Below are 17504 nucleotides of genomic sequence, written 5' to 3'. Positions count from 1 at the left end.
TTTTGAGACCGAGTCTCGCTCTATGTCTCAGGCTGGAGTGCAGTGGCCCGATCTTGGCTCATTTGCAACCTCTGCCTCCCAGGTTCAAGCGATTCTCCTGCCTCAGACTCCTAAGTAGCTGGGATTATAGGCACCTGCCACCACGCCCAGCTAATTTTTTGTATTTTTGGTAGAGACGGGGTTTCACCATGTTGGCCAGGCTGGTCTCGAACCCCTGACCCCAAGTGATTCACCTGCCTTGGCCTCCCAAAGTGCTGGGATTACAGGCGTGAGCCACTGCGCCCGGCCTCCCCTTAGCATTTCTTGAGGAGATTGCCTGTTCACAATAAGTCCTTTCAGTTTTTGTTTGCCTCAAAATGCTTTTACTCTGCCTTCAGTTTTAAAGGATATTTTTCTAGATGTGGAATCCTGGATTGATGGAGTTTTTAATTTTTCTGGTATTAAGACCCAAAAGTCTTCATTTTTAGCAAGCATGCCTGGTCATTCTCATGCCAAACGGCTGTGGAAAGCTGTGGGAAGCACACTGTTCATGTTCTCGATGTAATGAGGAAACCACTGAAGGCCTTGAGGATAAGAGTTTCAGTATGAAGTGGGGGCGAAGGGGTTTGAAGAGCAGGTGAGGTGATAGAGATAGAGGCAGACAGTGTAGACAGTGCTCCATCTCGATCAAGCTACTTATTTCTGATTGACTTTCTTTCCTCTTAAAACACATTAGATTACATTGGCGTTACAGTCTGTTGACCTACCTTCTTCACATAAATGTGCTGGAGCCTCGATTAGACCTATCCAAACTGTACATTTCTTCTTTCTGTACTTCACCTAATCTATGAGATCCCCCCATCACATTGGGCCATTCTTGTGTTTTTATAAAGAAATACTTGAGACTGGGTAACTTATAAAGTAAAGAGGTTTAATTGGCTTGTGGTTCTGCAGGCTGTACAGGAAGCCTGGTGCCAGCATTTGCTGAGCTTCTAGGGAGGTCTCAGGAAGCTTACAATCGTGGCGGAAGGTGACGGGGGAGCAGGCATCTCACATAGTGAGAGCAGAAGCAAGAGCGAGAGGAAGCGGGGAGGTGCCGCACACTTTTAAACAGCCGGATCTTGACAGAACTCACTCACTAGCATAAGAACAGCACCAAGCCATGAGGGATTTGCCCTCATGACCCAAACCTCTCCCACCAGGCCCCACCTCCAACACTGGGGATTACCATTCAACACGCGATTTAGAAGGGACAACATCCAGATGATATCGCCCATCATTCTGTTCTCCACACGCTGGCTTGAAATGGGTCTGCAGGTCTGGGCATCATGGTCTCACTGCTGGTGCCAGTGAGAGTCAGTAAGAGTCAGCACTGGCCTGATGGACGTGTGCAGGGGACAGATGTAGATGTGATAGCCACAAGTTGCATGGTTGACGCTTAGATGGAGAGGCAGTGAGCCCCCAGGACTCAGAACTTTAAGCAGGTGGAGGTGTCTGTGGACGATCTTTCTCTGTGTTTTCAGACCTCTGGGGAAACATGCTGTGCATTGGCCCTCTGGAGGGAAGAATCCTGTTGGGGAGGAAGGGGTGGGACAGAAGAGGGGGGTGACAGACCCGTGATAACAATACATCGCAGAGAACGAAAAATGTCAACAGGGAGATGCAAAAGAAAAAACACTGCAGGGCTTCAAGAGAAGAGTATATGATGAACACACTATGACAAGCAGGCTTAGCCGCAGAATAGAACAGGCAGAAGCGAGAAGTGAAGACTGCTTTAAAAATAACCAACTACAGGGCTATTCTGTGGACACAGAGGATAGTCTGATGGCCCCACCCCCAGAGTTAAGAGGTTGACCAGGTCCTTTCCTCATGCCACCTTGGTTTTCTCAATTTAGTTTCTTCTTCAGTCCTTAGTGATGTAAACACACAAACGACTATGTTGTGGTTTGGAGCTCTTTATGGCCAATTGAGCTTGTTTATTCTGGGGCTGGTCTCTGATGACTTCAGTGTGATTCAGATCTTCAAGCTTTTTGAGGTGAGAGCAGCTAGTTGCACTGGAGTAGCTTCTTATGTAACTACAAATTATAACAGTTGGAGATAAGATCCCACGGGCCCCAGTCGGTATGGAGATGGTCTGCCCCCGCCTCTGGACACAATGCTTGGAGGTATGTGTTAAAGCTTAAACACAGGTTCCACCTTGAAGAACATTACATTTTAATTTGGGACACCAGGAATATTAAAATATTCAATGCACACATCAGCAAAAGTCATTAGATGGAATGCAATGGCATGATGCTATCTGAGGACATGTGGTAAACAGTAGTTATGGCTTTCTGAAGGAGAAGAAATGTAAAATAAAACAAAAATGTGATGCAACAAATTGAAGGTAGGAGAGGGATTTTTACGTGGGATGAAGGGAAGGACACAGTGATGGCCACAAGTCTGGCTGCCATTGTGCAAAAGCCCCTATGAGATATCCGAGCCCTATGAGCTTAGCCCCTTTTCTCCAGTTTTTCACAAAATCAGGTTATCTTTCTTGTTGGTCAAGCTCTTAACAATATTATTTCATTTCACCATCATAGCCAAGAGTCCCCCAAAGGGGGCAAGGGCCACCTACTCCCTTCTATTTCTGCTCCTTGCAACCATCCCAGCAGAATTGAAGCGAGTTGCTGAGGTGGTCCCCAAGACCCAGTTCTTCTGCCTATGATGTTAGTCTCCATTTGATTGATCTATAGATGTTGTGTCCTGTGTTTAATAGTGACTGTTAGAAATATGGTCTAGACTCCATTAGCTGCAATCAATGCCTACTTACAACTCATAGACACATTTCAGCTGTATATTCAGCCATTACTTTTATATTCATTTGTGTGCAGATAATGTTCTGTCTGATGTATCTTCTCCATTTGATTTTCAGCTTCACAACAATCTTTGAAATACGAGTGTTGTGATCCCTGTTCTACAGTTGAGGTGACCAAAGTACATTCGTTAGGTGACATGCCCAAGATGCAGAACTAGCACATGCGGAGCTGGGTAGGACTGGAGCCCCATCTTCCCCTTACTTGAGTCATCATGCAAGGAATTCTTGATCTGGAATCTATGGTCTGGCAGTGGAGGCTCAAGGATGGACTTCTTACTCATGAGCTCCATGAAATTGTTTACAAAAGTCTATGTCAGGTCGGGCATGGTGGCTCATGCCTGTAATCCCATCACTTTGGGAGGCCAAGGTGGGTGGATCACCTGAGGTCAGGAGTTCGAGACCAGCCTGGTCAACACGGTGAAACCCCATCTCTACTAAAAATACAAAAATTAGCCAGGCATGATGGCGCACGCCTGTAGTCCCAGCTACTTGTGAGGCTGAGGCAGAAGAATTGCTTGAATCTGGGAAGCAGAGATTGCAGTGAGCCAAGATCATGCCACCGTACTCCAGCCTGGGTGACAGAGCAAGATTCCACATCAAAAAAAAAAAAAAAAAAAAAAGTCTGTGTCTCTATGCTCATATGCATTTTTCTTTTCTGTTTTTGGTGTTTTTTTTTTCTCAAGATGGATTCTCACTCTGTTGCCCAGGTTGGAGTGCAGTGGCACAATCTCGGCTCACTGAAACCTCCGTCTCCTGGGTTCAAGTGATTCTCCTGCCTCAACCTCCTGAGTAGGTGGGATTACAGGTGCCTGTCACCATGCCCGGCTAATTTTTGTATTTTTTAAAATTATTATTATTTTTGAGATGGGATCTCATTCTGTCACCCAGGCTGGAGTACAGTGGCCCGATCTCAGCTCACTGCAACCTCCACCTCTTGGGTTCAAGTGATTCTCTTGCCTCAGCCTCTGGAATAGCTGGGACTACAGGGGCCCACCACCACAGCAGGCTAATTTTTATATTTTTGGTAGAGATGGGGTTTCACCATGTTGGCCAGGCTGTTTTCAAACTCCTGACCTCAGGTGATCCACCCATCTAGGCCTCTCAAAGTGCTGGGATTACAGGCGTGAGCCACTGCGCCCAGACTTCATATACATTTTTTAAGTAATCATGTCTGTAGCATTAATTAGATTCACCAAGGGATCCACAGCTCTGGAGAGATGAAGCAGTGTATGGTAACACTCACCAAATCTCACTTCTACTTGAGGCTACAAGTTCTCAAGTTAAGAATTTGAGAGTTCTTAATGAACTCTCTAGAGAAGATCAACTCTTTCTGATATAAATGTCTGGCCTTTTTACCACATCTGAAATGCAGTGTCAGGTTCCACTTATCATGTGTGACTAATTCTGTCCCCAAAATTGACATCTATGATGCTGATTACAAAGTGTTTCTAATCATGGATCTTTTTGGTCTCTTATCTGTGATGTAGTGTGGACGCAGGTATGGATGGAGGGAGCAAAAAGTTTAAGAATAAGGATCGTCATCAAAAAAGACTATCTCCTGGGGAATTTCTATACCTGGAAATAGTAGCTCCTCTGTTTAGACAGCTGGCACTTTTTTATACATCCTAAAATGTACAAAGCAGTGAGAGGGCAGCCTGCCTCCAAACTCAGTCTCCTTAGGGCATTTCTCATTAGCAGCCATCCTTCCCTCTTGTTACTCACGTTGTTCTGCTCACTGTGAACCAGCTCCATCTTGCTCCTGTCTGGGCAACTAGAGCTTGACCAACATCCTGACATTCCATCACACACATATAATTTCCTTAGCATCTCATCAGCAGGACTGTGCATGGCAGATGGTGTCAGGAGCTGACCGCTCAAGATGGGTGGAGAACACAAGGTGGGTGGCCAAGTGCAGAAGAGCAGCAGGTACTTGAGAAGTCTGAGGATGACAGAGCCAAGCAGCAGACCCATTCTAAGACAGGCGGGGTGTGATGGCGGCTCCAGGGAGAGCAAGGATAAATGGCATCTGGCACGAGAAGTCTTTGGCTTCTTTGGAGTTAACAGGCTTACTTCAAATCTCCAGGACTGTTCTCCATTCTCTTCTGTAGTAAGCTGAGTAACTATTTCAGTGAATGCCCATATGAGCAAGGCATAATATGAATAAAAAATAGACGATAATAAAAATCTTAGTTTGCATTTGTAAGGAGTCAAATGTTTGTGGAGCTTGGGATGAGGATTGGGAAAAGTGACTTAAGTTGGTAGATCTGAGCAATCCCAGTGCCCAGTGGGTACTTTCCTTCCTTCTTTTCTTTCCTTCCTTCTTCCCACCAGTAAAACAACAAGACTGATTGGTTCATCCGCATACACCAAAGGAGTCGTTATACAATAGAATGATGACTGTCCTATTCAGAGCCTCCCATGAAAAAGGTACAGAGTTTGTCTGCAACGGAAATTGTTTTAGAACTTTTCTTTTAGAGTCATTGTTTAAGTTATCTGCTGCTGTATAACAAGTATTTCAAAACTTATTGGTTTAAAAAGCCATAATTTATTATTTCTTGTGATTCTGTGGGTTTTTGGGGCTCAGCTGGGTGGTTTCTGCTGCTCTTACATGAGGTGTCTTGTTCAACTCAGCTGGAAGCTGGGCTGGGCTGGACTTCATGGTGCCTTCTCTTCATTCTGGGTCAACTTTTCATGGCCTCCCAGCACTTGGTGGTTTAACCTGAGTTTCTTACATGGCAGCTGGATCCCAAGGCAGAGGTTCAGAGCTGCCTCTGTGGTGGCTTTGCTGCAGTCCATTGACACAAGCAGGTCATGAGGATAGTGGGCACTCAGGCAGCGGGGCCATGCCTCTATTTTTAGTTGCCCTCTTTAGGCGTGCATAACATCACAGCTATCCATTTTCAGAACACATGCTAATGTGTGTTTAGAGTGTTTAGAGCATGTTCACACAATTATTTAATGTGATCTGCAGAGCACTTATAACCCTTACACCTAAGAAAGCCACATCTCAGAGCAGGAAAGTGATTCACCCTAGGTCCTATCCATAGTAAGAAATGGAGCCAGAACTTACAGGGTCTCCTGGCTCCTGGCTCCATGTGCTACAGAAGCTGCTCTTGAAGGAAGCTTCTCCCAGTGGGAGTGGATTTGATCCTTGGAAACACCTGAACATCATTCTGCATTAGGTTTGGTTAACAAAATAAAGTGATTGGCTGAGCTGGGTAAACGGTGGTTTTGGTCAAACATGGAATGAGACCATGCCACGTATTTCCGGTGTGGCTCCTCAATGACTCCTGAGCGTGTGTGGAATATGAGTGTGGTCTCCCAGGATACTTCAAAGGTGTACAAGTCCCTTGGTCAGTACTACGCGTCCCTGCTCACGGGTATAACATGCCTGGAGATTTGCACAGGCAGCTTTCAGGGTTGTCAAGGAGCCAGGTGACCCAGAACAGGAGGCTGGGCTGGCAGATCTCTGAACATCATTCCTAGCTCTGCGTCAGTGAACTCGTGCCGCTGTTTTGGTTTGCAGTTATTTTGCTTTCTTTTCAAACTCTACTTCAGAAAAATGCTGGGAAAGAGGGAAGCTTGGAAATGAACACCTTTTATCTGTTTTCGTTTTTCTTGCTAAACAAATCCCTTCAGTTTTTGTTTCATTTCCCTCTTGCCCCCGGTGCCTGGCTCTCCTAAATTGCTCTCTGTAATCTCTACAATAGAACCGCAGCGTTCCCTTATATGTGGTCCATTTATTTAATGATTTCCATTTCTCTTGCTTCCATGGGGTTGCAATGTTATTTTAACCTTATGTTGCTCATTATTTTCCTTCTTTTTATTTCATGCAAATAGTTTTGCAGTTTTTCTTATAATAACGATTTTTTTTTTTTTTTTTTGAGAGAGAGAGACAGAGTCTGACTCTGTTGCCCAGGCTGGAGTGCAGTGGCTTGAGTGATCATGGTTCGCTGTAACCTTGACCACCTGGACTCAAGCCATCTTCCCACCTCTGCATCCTGAGTAGCTGGGACTACAGGTACACGCCACCGTGTAGAGGTAGGGGTCTCACTACATTACCCAGGCTGCTCTCAAATTCCTGGGCTCAAGTGATTCTCCCACCTTGGCATCCCAAAGTGCTGAGATTACAGGTGTGAGCCACCATGCCTGGCCTATAATGATTCTTTCATGTGGCTGATATCAGCCTCTCACTTTCATAAGATCAGTTATTATTTTATTTTATTTTATTTTTATTTTTGATTCTTCAGCTCCACATCCAGGGTTAGCACCACTCCACAGTTTATAATCTGCCTTTATTGTCTCATCCAAGGTCCCTTAGATCTTATTTATTTATGAATTATGTACTTCCTTGAATTCTCATATTAGTTCCACTGTTCAATGTCTGACAGCGTTGCTGATTCCAGAAGTGGTTGATATTAAATTGTCACGGATTGTGTGCAAGTGTGTATATTTATGCAAATGATTCTTCTTTTATTAATATATAATAGATGTAAATATTTGGGGGTACATGTTAATACACTCATTTAATTTGTAAAGATCAAATTGGGGTAATTAGGATATCCATCACCTTAAATATTCATCTTCTCTTTATGCTAGAAACATTTGAATTATTCTCTTTTATTTTTGAAATATACAATAAATGATTGTAAACTATAGTCACCCTACTGATTTACCAAACACTAGGTCTTATTTCTTCTAGCAAACTGTATATTTGTACTCATTAATCAACCTGTCTTCGTGCTCCCCACTCCTGCTCTTCCTAGCCTCTGGTAATCACCAATTTACTCTCTGTTTTCATGGGATCCCACATCTGAGTAAGAACATACAATATTTGTCTTTCTGTGCCTGGCTTATTTCATTTAACATGATGACTTCCACTTCCATCTGTGTTGCTGCAAATGACAGGACTTTCTTCTTTTTTATGGCTGAATAATATGCCATTATGTATATACCACATTTTCCTTAACCATTTATTAATGGGCACTTAGGTTGATTCCATATTTTGGCTGTTGTGAATAGTGCTGCAGTAAACATGAAAATGGAGACATCTCTTCAATATATTGATTTCCTTTCTTTTGGATACATGTCCAGTAGTGGGATTTCTGGATCATATTGCAGTTCTATTTTTAGTTTTGTTAGGAACCACCATACTGTTCACCATAGTGGTTGTACTAATTTACATTCCCACCAACAGTATATGAGGGTTCTGCTTTCTCCAAATACTTGCCAACCTTCGTTATTGCCAGTCTTTTTTTTTTTTTTTTTTTTTTTTTGAGATGGAGTCTCGCTCTGTCATCAGGCTGGAGTGCAGTGGCACGATCTCGGCTCACTGCAAGCTCCGCCTCCCAGGTTCACGCCATTCTCCTGCCTCAGCCACCTGAGTAGCTGGGACTACAGGTGCCCACCACTGCGCCCGGCTAATTTTTTGTACTTTTAGTAGAGACGGGGTTTCACGGTGTTAGCCAGGATGGTCTTGATCTCCTGACCTCGTGATCCGCCCGCCTAGGACTTCCAAGGTGCTGGGATTACAGGTGTGAGCCACTGCACCCAGCCTATTCCCTGTGTTTTTTATAAAAGCCATTATAACTGGGGTGAGATGACATCTCACTGCAGTTTTGATTCGCATTTCTCTGATGATTAGTGACACTGAGCACTTTTTCATATACCTGTAGGCCATTTGTATGTCTTCTTTTGAAAAATGTCTATTCAGATCTTTTGCTCATTTTTTAATCTGATTAAGATCAGCTTTTAAAAAATGTTTTCTTGAAGCCCCAAATTGTTCTATGCATTTTTCAAGGCATAGAATTTATTACATGACTAGACAGTTTGTTGTTTGTTACTTCTTGTGGAAAAATTTTTAATAAGTGTGCTGACAACCATTCATTTACCCACTCAATAAAGGTTTGTCAGGTTTCTACCATGTCCAGTGAGTGTCCTAAGCACAGAGGTTATGGTGGAGAATAAGGCAGATGCAGCCCCACGGAATTTGGTATTTTGTGTTGTGAAATGGCAAATAGCCATAGCCTGAAATCTCACGGTTTCTCAGAGTTTCATGACATTAGTGAAGGCATGGGAAGCAGCTGCTGTTCATGTTGCTTTAAGCTGGTGTTAGGAGCCACTGCCAGAAGCAAAACAATTGTAAGCAACCAAATGCAGTGATGTGCAGTCTATGGGAAGGCCAGGGCGGGCTTGTTGAAGGACCAGCAGGGTTGAGACTCAGCCGTGCAGTTAAGTGACACTGTTTCAAGTGAACACGAAATGCATGCTTTATTATGACCCCTACTTAGATCTGGATGTTCTCTTTTGTAGTTGTACAACAGATTGATGACATGGTGATGTCAGGCCAGGAAACAGAGAGGGGACAATCTATCCCAGTAAGGGCACTGGAGTCCTAGCTCTGTCTTGGAACCAGCGCCCAGTGGGAGCAGATGGCCAGTCTACTCGCTCCAGCAGACCATCTTCTCTCCCCTCCAGCTCCTACAGTGCTTTATGTTATTCATAAGGCACTGGTCTCAAACTGCCTGCTCTGTAGTGAGTCTGATACTTTTATGTATCCTTAATTGGATGCTAAGTTCCTTAGGGACAAGAATTCTTCCTTCTACCGCTCTTTCCTCTCAATGCCTGTAACCACGTCCAACTGGGTTTCATTTGATCCAGCATTTTATCAGACCCTGGGAAATGTATTATTGAAGTTTCTTTCTTTTATTTTTTTTTCTTTTTCTTTTCTTTTTTTTTTTTTGAGATGGAGTTCACTCTTGTCGCCGAGACTGGAGTGCAGTGGTACAATCTTGGATCACTGCAACCTCTTGTCTCCCGGGTTCAAGTGATTCTCCTGCCTCAGCCTCCCGAGCAACTGGGACTACAGGTGCGTGCCGCCATGCCCGGCTAATTTTTGTATTTTTAGTAGAGACAGGGTTTCACCATGTTGGCCAGGCTGGTCTCGAACTCCTGACCTCAGGTAATCCGCCCGTCTCAGCCTCCCAAATGGCTAGGATTACAGGCGTGAGCCACCATGCCCAGCCTACTATAGAATTTTCTTATACAATCAAAGTTGCTCATAAATGCGGTCCTCTTGGGTCCTTCATTATAACCATATGCTCTTTCCTGGGTGGGATCAAAGTCTTAAACCTCATTCAATTCTAGTTGACTGTGGAACTCAATATGTTAAAAAATAAAGAAGATGAATATTGTTACTGTCTTTGTAGCAATCCTGGGGTACTTGATTATCCTAATTTCATAAATGAAGAAAACTTAGTATAGAAACTGTAGTAACTTTCCCAAAGCTGCATGCTTTATTTAATTTTATTTTAAATTTAAAAACAATTTTTATTTTTTGTAGAGAAGGGGTCTCACTATCTTTCCCAGGCTGGTCTCAAATTCCTAGGCTCAAGCGATCCTCCCACCTCAGCCTCCCAAAGTGCTGAGATTACAGGCATGAGCCACTGTGCCCAGCCATCCCATGCTTTAAAAGTGAGCAAACAGCTTGAACCAATCTAAACAGCTTATTTATTTGAGGTAATAAACTTTTCCTTCTTCTTGGGTTTTCCTAAATTCTTCTCTATCATGAAAATAGCATGAATAGCTAAAATTTTAAGTGTCTAGAGGTTTTGCCTTTCAAATCCAGTAAGTCTCCAGGGTCAACAGGTGCTGCAAGATGCTATTGGCAGTAACAATACTTCTCCAGGATTGTGGTAGGTGGTGTCTAAGTGTCTTTTCATCTTGAAGGTTCTGTTTCCCAGTTCTGTCTCACTTAAGATCAGATCTTGGTGAGTATATTGGCAAACCATTTCATTATTTAAATTTGTAAAATACAGGCTTTAGGCCAGGTGCGGTGGCTCACACCTGTAATCCCAGCACTTTGGGAGGCCCAGGCGGGCAGATCACCTAAGGCTGGGAGTTCAAGACCAGCCTGACCAACATGTTGAAACTACATCTCTACTGAAAATACAAACTTAGCCGGGCTTGGTGGCACATGCCTCTAATCCCAGCTACTTGGGAGGCTGAAGCAGGAGAATCGCTCGAACCCGAGAGGGGGAGGTTGCGGTGAGCTAAGATTGTGCCATTACACTCCAGCTTGGGCAACAAGAATGAAACTCTGTCTCAAAAAAAAAACCAAAAAAAAAACAGGCTTTAATTGTATTTCATACTCTAACTAGATATTAACTATAAAATATTAACAATTTCAAATTTTTGTTAAAGGAATACATTTACACAGCTTAAAAATTCAAGTGGAACTAAAAGGTTTACAAGGCAATATCTCAGTCCTCTGCCCCATTCTCTGCTCCTCCCACCCTGTGTGCTGCCCCAGAGGCAACCAATGCCTTTCATTTTTTAGAGCTCTTCTGACGTTTACCTTTATGTTTCCAAATAATGTGCTTTTTATGCCATTTACTGATTGCTGGACTTTAGACCTGTTGATTTTTCTGCTGTGGTAGTGGAGGCTTTAGCTCTGACCTGAGCCCCACTGCTCCTGTGCCACCCACGCCTCTTCCCTCACCCTCATGACATGATCGTGGCTCATACTCTGGTCAAATACATATTGTTATTTATATTATTTTGACTGCAAGCGTAATGACGTCTGGACCAAGTTGTATTCTATGTTACATTTTCTTTCGGTTGCAGTTGCCTCCCTTCCCTGAGAGTGAACCATGACTGGGGTTTTCATTTGCTCAGTTTTCTATGTGTCTATTGTTCGGCTCTTCCTACTCTTCCAATAAATCTGTCATATGCTCGGAAACAATTTTTTCAAGTTCCCAGATGGTTCCGCACAGTCCATCAGTTCCATCTGTTTCTTTCCCTTTTTCCAGGGGCTGTGATCTGGGCAGGGTGCACTGGCCCTCTGCCCAGCGGTACCCTGGGCTCCCCTTGCCTTTCCCCTGGGCCAGAGCTTGTGCTTTCTGGAGTTCGTGTCTTCCTTTCTTGGTCTCTACCTTCATTTTGCTGAAGCACACACCTTCCAGGAACTTCCTTAGGAGGGGAATGTGGAACTAAACTTCTATGCACAGAAAGTCTTCATATCACCCTCAAACCCGATCTGTCTTCCCGCCTCCACTGTCCTTTCCTTTCCTCTCTCATTTTCTCATTTTTATGAACTTACACCTTTTCTCTTCACTATTGTGTAATCGGCATTTAAGATGGGAGTAGAGATAAATGCACCTGTGTAGGCTCATACTAACCACATGCCTCAGTGCATGGGCGTTTATCAGACTTCTTTCAATGAAGGGCTGTGCTGAGTACTTGTCAAGGCCCTGCACGGCTGGTGCTGAGTAAGCTCAGGATTGGGCACCTCTGAGGGGTGAGGAAATTGAGGTTCAGAGACGAGAAGGAACTTCCCCAAGGCCACATGGTTAATGATTGGAAGATCTGAGATTCTAAACCAAATCTGAGTCGATCACTTCCCTTTCTGTCCACTGCACTGATAACTGAAGCCCAAGAGCCGAGGACCACACCTCAGCGTGTGGGGATAAGCAGAGGAGACCCTGCTGGCTGCAGGATGTGGATAGGCTGTGAGGAAGAGGAAAAGCACAGGGAAGATGTCAAGGATAAGTGGGAATGAGGTTCCCTGGAGCATGAGTCTCAGGTGCTCAGGAAGGTGCTGGCAGCTCTAGAGAAGGCCAGAGAGAAGCACCCAGTGGTGGGAGCCACAGCCCCAAGACACAGGCTAAAGCCCCAGCCCAGGGTGGGTGAGCTCCGCCCTGTCACCTATCGGGTTGCGTGCAAGTGGTTCCTTTAAGCATTGGCTTCACCTAGGAGGCGGGGGTGACATCGCTTCTCTGAGCCTTATTTGGAGGACTAAACAGCACATGCATTTTGCTATTAGGCTGGTGCACAAGTAATTGTGGTTTTTTTCTATTACTTTTAATGGTAAAAACCGCAATTAGTTTTGCAGCAACAGACTAACTTTAAAGTTCTTAATACATATGAGATATTATTTCTATCAGCTTAGAAGGATCCATTATGATTGTAGAAGACCTGGGATGCCAGTCTGAGGAATTCTTCTTTTCTTAAGCAAAGGAGAAACAATAATTCTGACGGGGGAGTGACTGACCCCAGTCTGGCTCACCGGCGGCTGTGAAGTCCTGAGTGTCCTCTGGCAGCTGCCTTTGAAAGCACAGTGGTGTCCGGGACTCGCCACTGAATAGCGTTTGTTCTCAGAAGCGAGCCCAGTGGAAAATTTTAAGCTGCAGTTAGGAACTGTGTGTATGGCCTTGGAAACTGAAGATGTTCCTTTAAAAGAAAAATCACAGTGTTTTTAAAACTCAGATGACAGCTTTGACCATTATCTGCTTTCCTCTCTTGCCAGCTCTAGAGTTTTCTTGGGATGTTATCAAGGATGATACCACAACAATGCCCACTTCTGTTTTGTTTTTAACCTGAATGACAGATTACCAATCAGCAGATGTAGGCCATGCAGGGAAGCTTCTTTTAAATGCTGGACTTTTGCAAAAATGTAGAGCCTTGGTGGCAATTGTGATTCTTTTTTTTCTTTTCTTTTCCCCAGTGAAGGTACTTTTTTTTATGTCCAGTTTTGGAAGGCTCCCGAAGATTGTTTGAGAACTTGACTGCTGTGTCAGGGCACTGCTGACACTCTCTGTTGCCAACTGTTATTCATTATTCTAAAAAATCAAACAAGCAAAAACGACCCCTCCAAACAACTCCAAGACAAACTCCAAGCAAAACAACAACACACACACAAACCCACAATTTTCCTTTGGTTGCTTCTGAGAAGGAGTTTTAATGGTAGAGTAAATACAGCATTTATCGGATGATTTTTGCTGTCATTGATATGTTTCTCTTCTTGAAAGAGGAATTCAAATGACGATGAACACTTTTGGGGTCCTCTTTTATGGAGTTTGGTTTTCAGGGGATTGTCAGGCATGTAGTCTCTGGGTTCCCGTGCTGCACGTGCTGCAAGGCTGTGGCTCAGCCTTCCCATCCCTTGCCCTCTGAATACCTTGCCCTTGACTGGATAGTCATCATCAGCACAGGTCATCACAATACATGACTCCTGGACACGAGGAACAGAGGGGCGGAGGTTGTGCCATACATTTAAAACCCAGTTAGCATCCCAGTGGGTCTTCCAAGGTGGAAGATGGCAAAACGTTTTTATTTTACTTTGTTGAAATCATCCGTTTCCCTCCAAATGGTGGGCTGTTTGGGGACAAGGTCATGTTGTCTTCAATTTCATAGCCCCAGTACCCAGCAAGGATGGCTGCCCATAGGCTCTATTAAGATGCCGAGTGCATCAGCGGCACGGCCAGGAGGAGTGTGCTGTGGTCAGCCTTCCAGAAGGAATGAATCTCCGGGGAGAAGTGGAGAAGTTGGCCTGCAGCAGGGGCGTCGAGAATGGGGGGTCTCATCCACCACCAGCAGGCTCCTCTGTTGCCCAGCAGTGTGATCCTAGCTGAGGTTTATTCTTTCCCTCATTAGACTGCAGTCTCCTGAAAGGCAGGGTGTGCACCTGACTTGTCATTTTGTCCATTCATCCTGTGCCCTGAACGGTTTGATCAGTAAATGGTGGCTGAGAGACAAGGGAGTGGGAAGGAAGGTCAGGAGGGGAGAGAGGTCTGAGTGCTTGAAAGAGTCCCTCCTCTGCTTCAGGGGCTTGTTCTGGGGTTTTCTGGATCTTCAGTACTTGAGGGTAGGATCTGAGCTCTCCCGGCCCCTGGTGGTTGTTGGCCAGGCCGGGCCAGCTTCCAGCAGCACAGGTCATCATAATATATGACTCCTGGAGAGGAGGAACAGAGGAGCGGAGGTTGTGTCATGCATTTAAATTCCAGTTAGCATCCCAGTGGGTTTTCCAAGGTGGAAGATGGCCAAACGTTTTTACTTTGTTGAAATGCAGGTTGTTCCTTTTTTTTTTTTTTTAACCAACTTTTATGTTCCAAGGCTAAAACATAGCATAAAACAATTTGAAAAAGTCAGTTTCAATGTTGCCCATTGTTCACTGAGAGAGAGTCACACAGAGTGCAAGGCAACAGAGGACACCATTGCTTACGCAGTACCTCGTGAGCTGCACTGCGAGAGCCCTTTCAAAGGAAGGTTTTATTTAAGAAGCAAGGAATGATTAAAAACTGATGGCTCTAATCAAATGAGATTTAAAATTTTCCATTAAACCTTCATAGTTAGGCTGCATGCAGTGGCTCATGCTTGTAACTCCAGCACTTTGGGAGGCTGAGATGGGAGGATCACTTGAGGCCAGGAGGTTGAGGCTGCAGTGAGCTGTGACTGGGCCACTGCACTTCAGTCTGAGTGACAGAGGGAGACTGTATCTCAAAAAATAAAAAAATTAAAAATTAAAAGAAATAAACCTTTAACATTGGGTGTAACTTTACTTTCCATCTACTCCTTCTTCCTCACCTGCAACATTCAAGAGCAGGAGGGAAGATGTGAACACACATTTGTGTGTGGTGTAAACATGCTCATGTGTTTCTAAATTATCAAGTCAGGATAAGAACTTTTACTGTGAAATACAGATATACAACAATGTGTCCCAAGCTATGTTTAATGCACTTTTATTATCCTGCTAGTTCTTCTAAATATGATCATTATACAATAGTTCTCTTTTTTTTTGAGATGGAGTCTTGCTCTGTTGCCCAGGCTGGTGTGCAGTGGCGCAATCTTGGCTCACTGAAACCTCTGCTCCCCAGATTCAAGCAATTATCCTGCCTCAGCCTCCCGAGTAGCTGGGATTACAGGCGCGTGCCACCACGCCCAGCTAATTTTTGTATTTTTAGTAGAGTCGGGGGTCTTGCCTTGTTGGCCAGTTTGGTCTCGAACTCCTCACCTCAGGTGATCCACCCGCCTTGGCCTCCCAAAGTGCTGGGATTACAGATGTGATCTGAGGGTGAGTGAGGTTAAACAACTTGCCCATATGACTCAAAAGTTTGGAAGCCACTGTGCTCGGCCCATTATACCATAGTTCTACAAAGAAAATTTAAGAGCAAGCTCTGGCTTAGTCTTTGAAAAACAAGTTTGGAATTTCCTATACGAGTGGATAAAATGTCAGCTCTTGGTATTGTCCTTAAGACAGAGTACATGGTATTCACTCTCTTTTTATAGGGTAAAGATAGATAAATCCCCAAAGGCCTTGGCATTTAGGAAACAATCATGCTTTATCTATTAACTTACTCCTTAAGCTCTGTGACTTTTTGCAAATGAGTGAGACACTCTATTTACTGAGCCATAGACCACCTGCTAGATAAGCAGAGACTCTTCCAGGGCACACAGCCTGGAGAAAAAATGCCTGAATGCACAACTAGAAGTATTAGCAAGTCTGGTTTAACCGTCCCCAAATGTCTAACTAAGAATATTAGTGGGCCAGGTGCAGTGGCTCACGCCTGTAATCCCAGCACTTTGGGAGGCTGAGGAGGGCAGATCACGAGGTCAGGAGATCGAGACCATCCTGGCTAACACAGTGAAACCCCACCTCTACTGAAAATACAAAAAATTAGCTGGACGTGGTGGCAGGCGCCTGTAGTCCCAGCTACTCGGGAGGCTGAGGCAGGAGAATGGCATGAACCCGGGAGGCGGAGCTTGCAGTGAGCCGAGCTCGCGCCACTGCACTCCAGCCTGGGCGATAGAGCAAGACTCCGTCTCAAAAAGAAAAAAAAAAAAAGAATATTAGTGAATGATTAGTATATGGGAAATACCTCTGGACCACTCTACATTATTATTAGTCTTCACTTTGTGGAGGGTAAAGATAAAATAAAAGTAGCTACCGTTTATTGAATGTTTACCATGTGTGGATGAAAACCATGTTAATCATTGTCTTCTTTAATCCTCACAGCAACCTGATGAAGTAGGTACTATAATTTTGCAGATAACCACACTGAGGGTGAGTGAGGTTAAACAACTTGCCCATATGACTCAAAAGTTTGGAAGCCATTTTCAAATCAGATGCGGACAAAGTGTGCCTTTTTAACCATTGTATTATTCGGTCTTCCTATGAAGACACGCCTCTTTTTGGGGCATTTACTTCCTATATAACTTGATGAAAAAAAGCAGCATTTTCATTGCTTGCCTATAAAAACTCTGAGGGTGTTTCTGTGGGAGGGTGTGTGCTTCCACTCAGCTGTTGGTAAATATAGTCCTGTCTTAATGTTTAATGTGGATCTTTTTTCTGTTTCATGCTTTTCTGAATTTTTGAGTGACCATGTCACTCAGAAAAGCTTTGAATCAGCAACATTTCCAGTGGACTGTAGGGAAAGCCTGTTGTTTTGGTGGAAAGTAGAGAGTCAAAGATCCCCAACCTTCATCTGAGCCGTGGTTCTGCATCAGTACAGACGGGAAACCAACTGTTAGGAGCCACTACATGAAATAGTCGTATTTCCTCAGGTGAGCAAAAAATTCTTTTGCTTTTGTAGATTGGCCCTGTCTATACGTGGTAGCCACTAGTCACATGTGGCTTTTGACGTTTGCATTTTAATTAATTAAAGTGAAACACAATTTAAAGTTCAGTCACCCCTGCCACACTATAAGTGCCCAGTATTCAATACAAGTACCCAGTGGCTGCCATGCTGGGCGGCACAAACATAGAGCACTTCCGTCCTGGCTGAAAATTCTACTGGACAGAGTCGTCCAGGAATTTGGACTAGCAAGCACCAAGTTCATAGTTAGCGAACACAGCTGCAGGCCAGGCACGGTGGCTCATGCCTGTAATCCC

Source organism: Symphalangus syndactylus, chromosome 15 (genome assembly GCF_028878055.3).
Source record: "Symphalangus syndactylus isolate Jambi chromosome 15, NHGRI_mSymSyn1-v2.1_pri, whole genome shotgun sequence".
Taxonomy (NCBI): domain Eukaryota; kingdom Metazoa; phylum Chordata; class Mammalia; order Primates; family Hylobatidae; genus Symphalangus; species Symphalangus syndactylus.
This window is presented reverse-complemented; position numbering follows the sequence as displayed.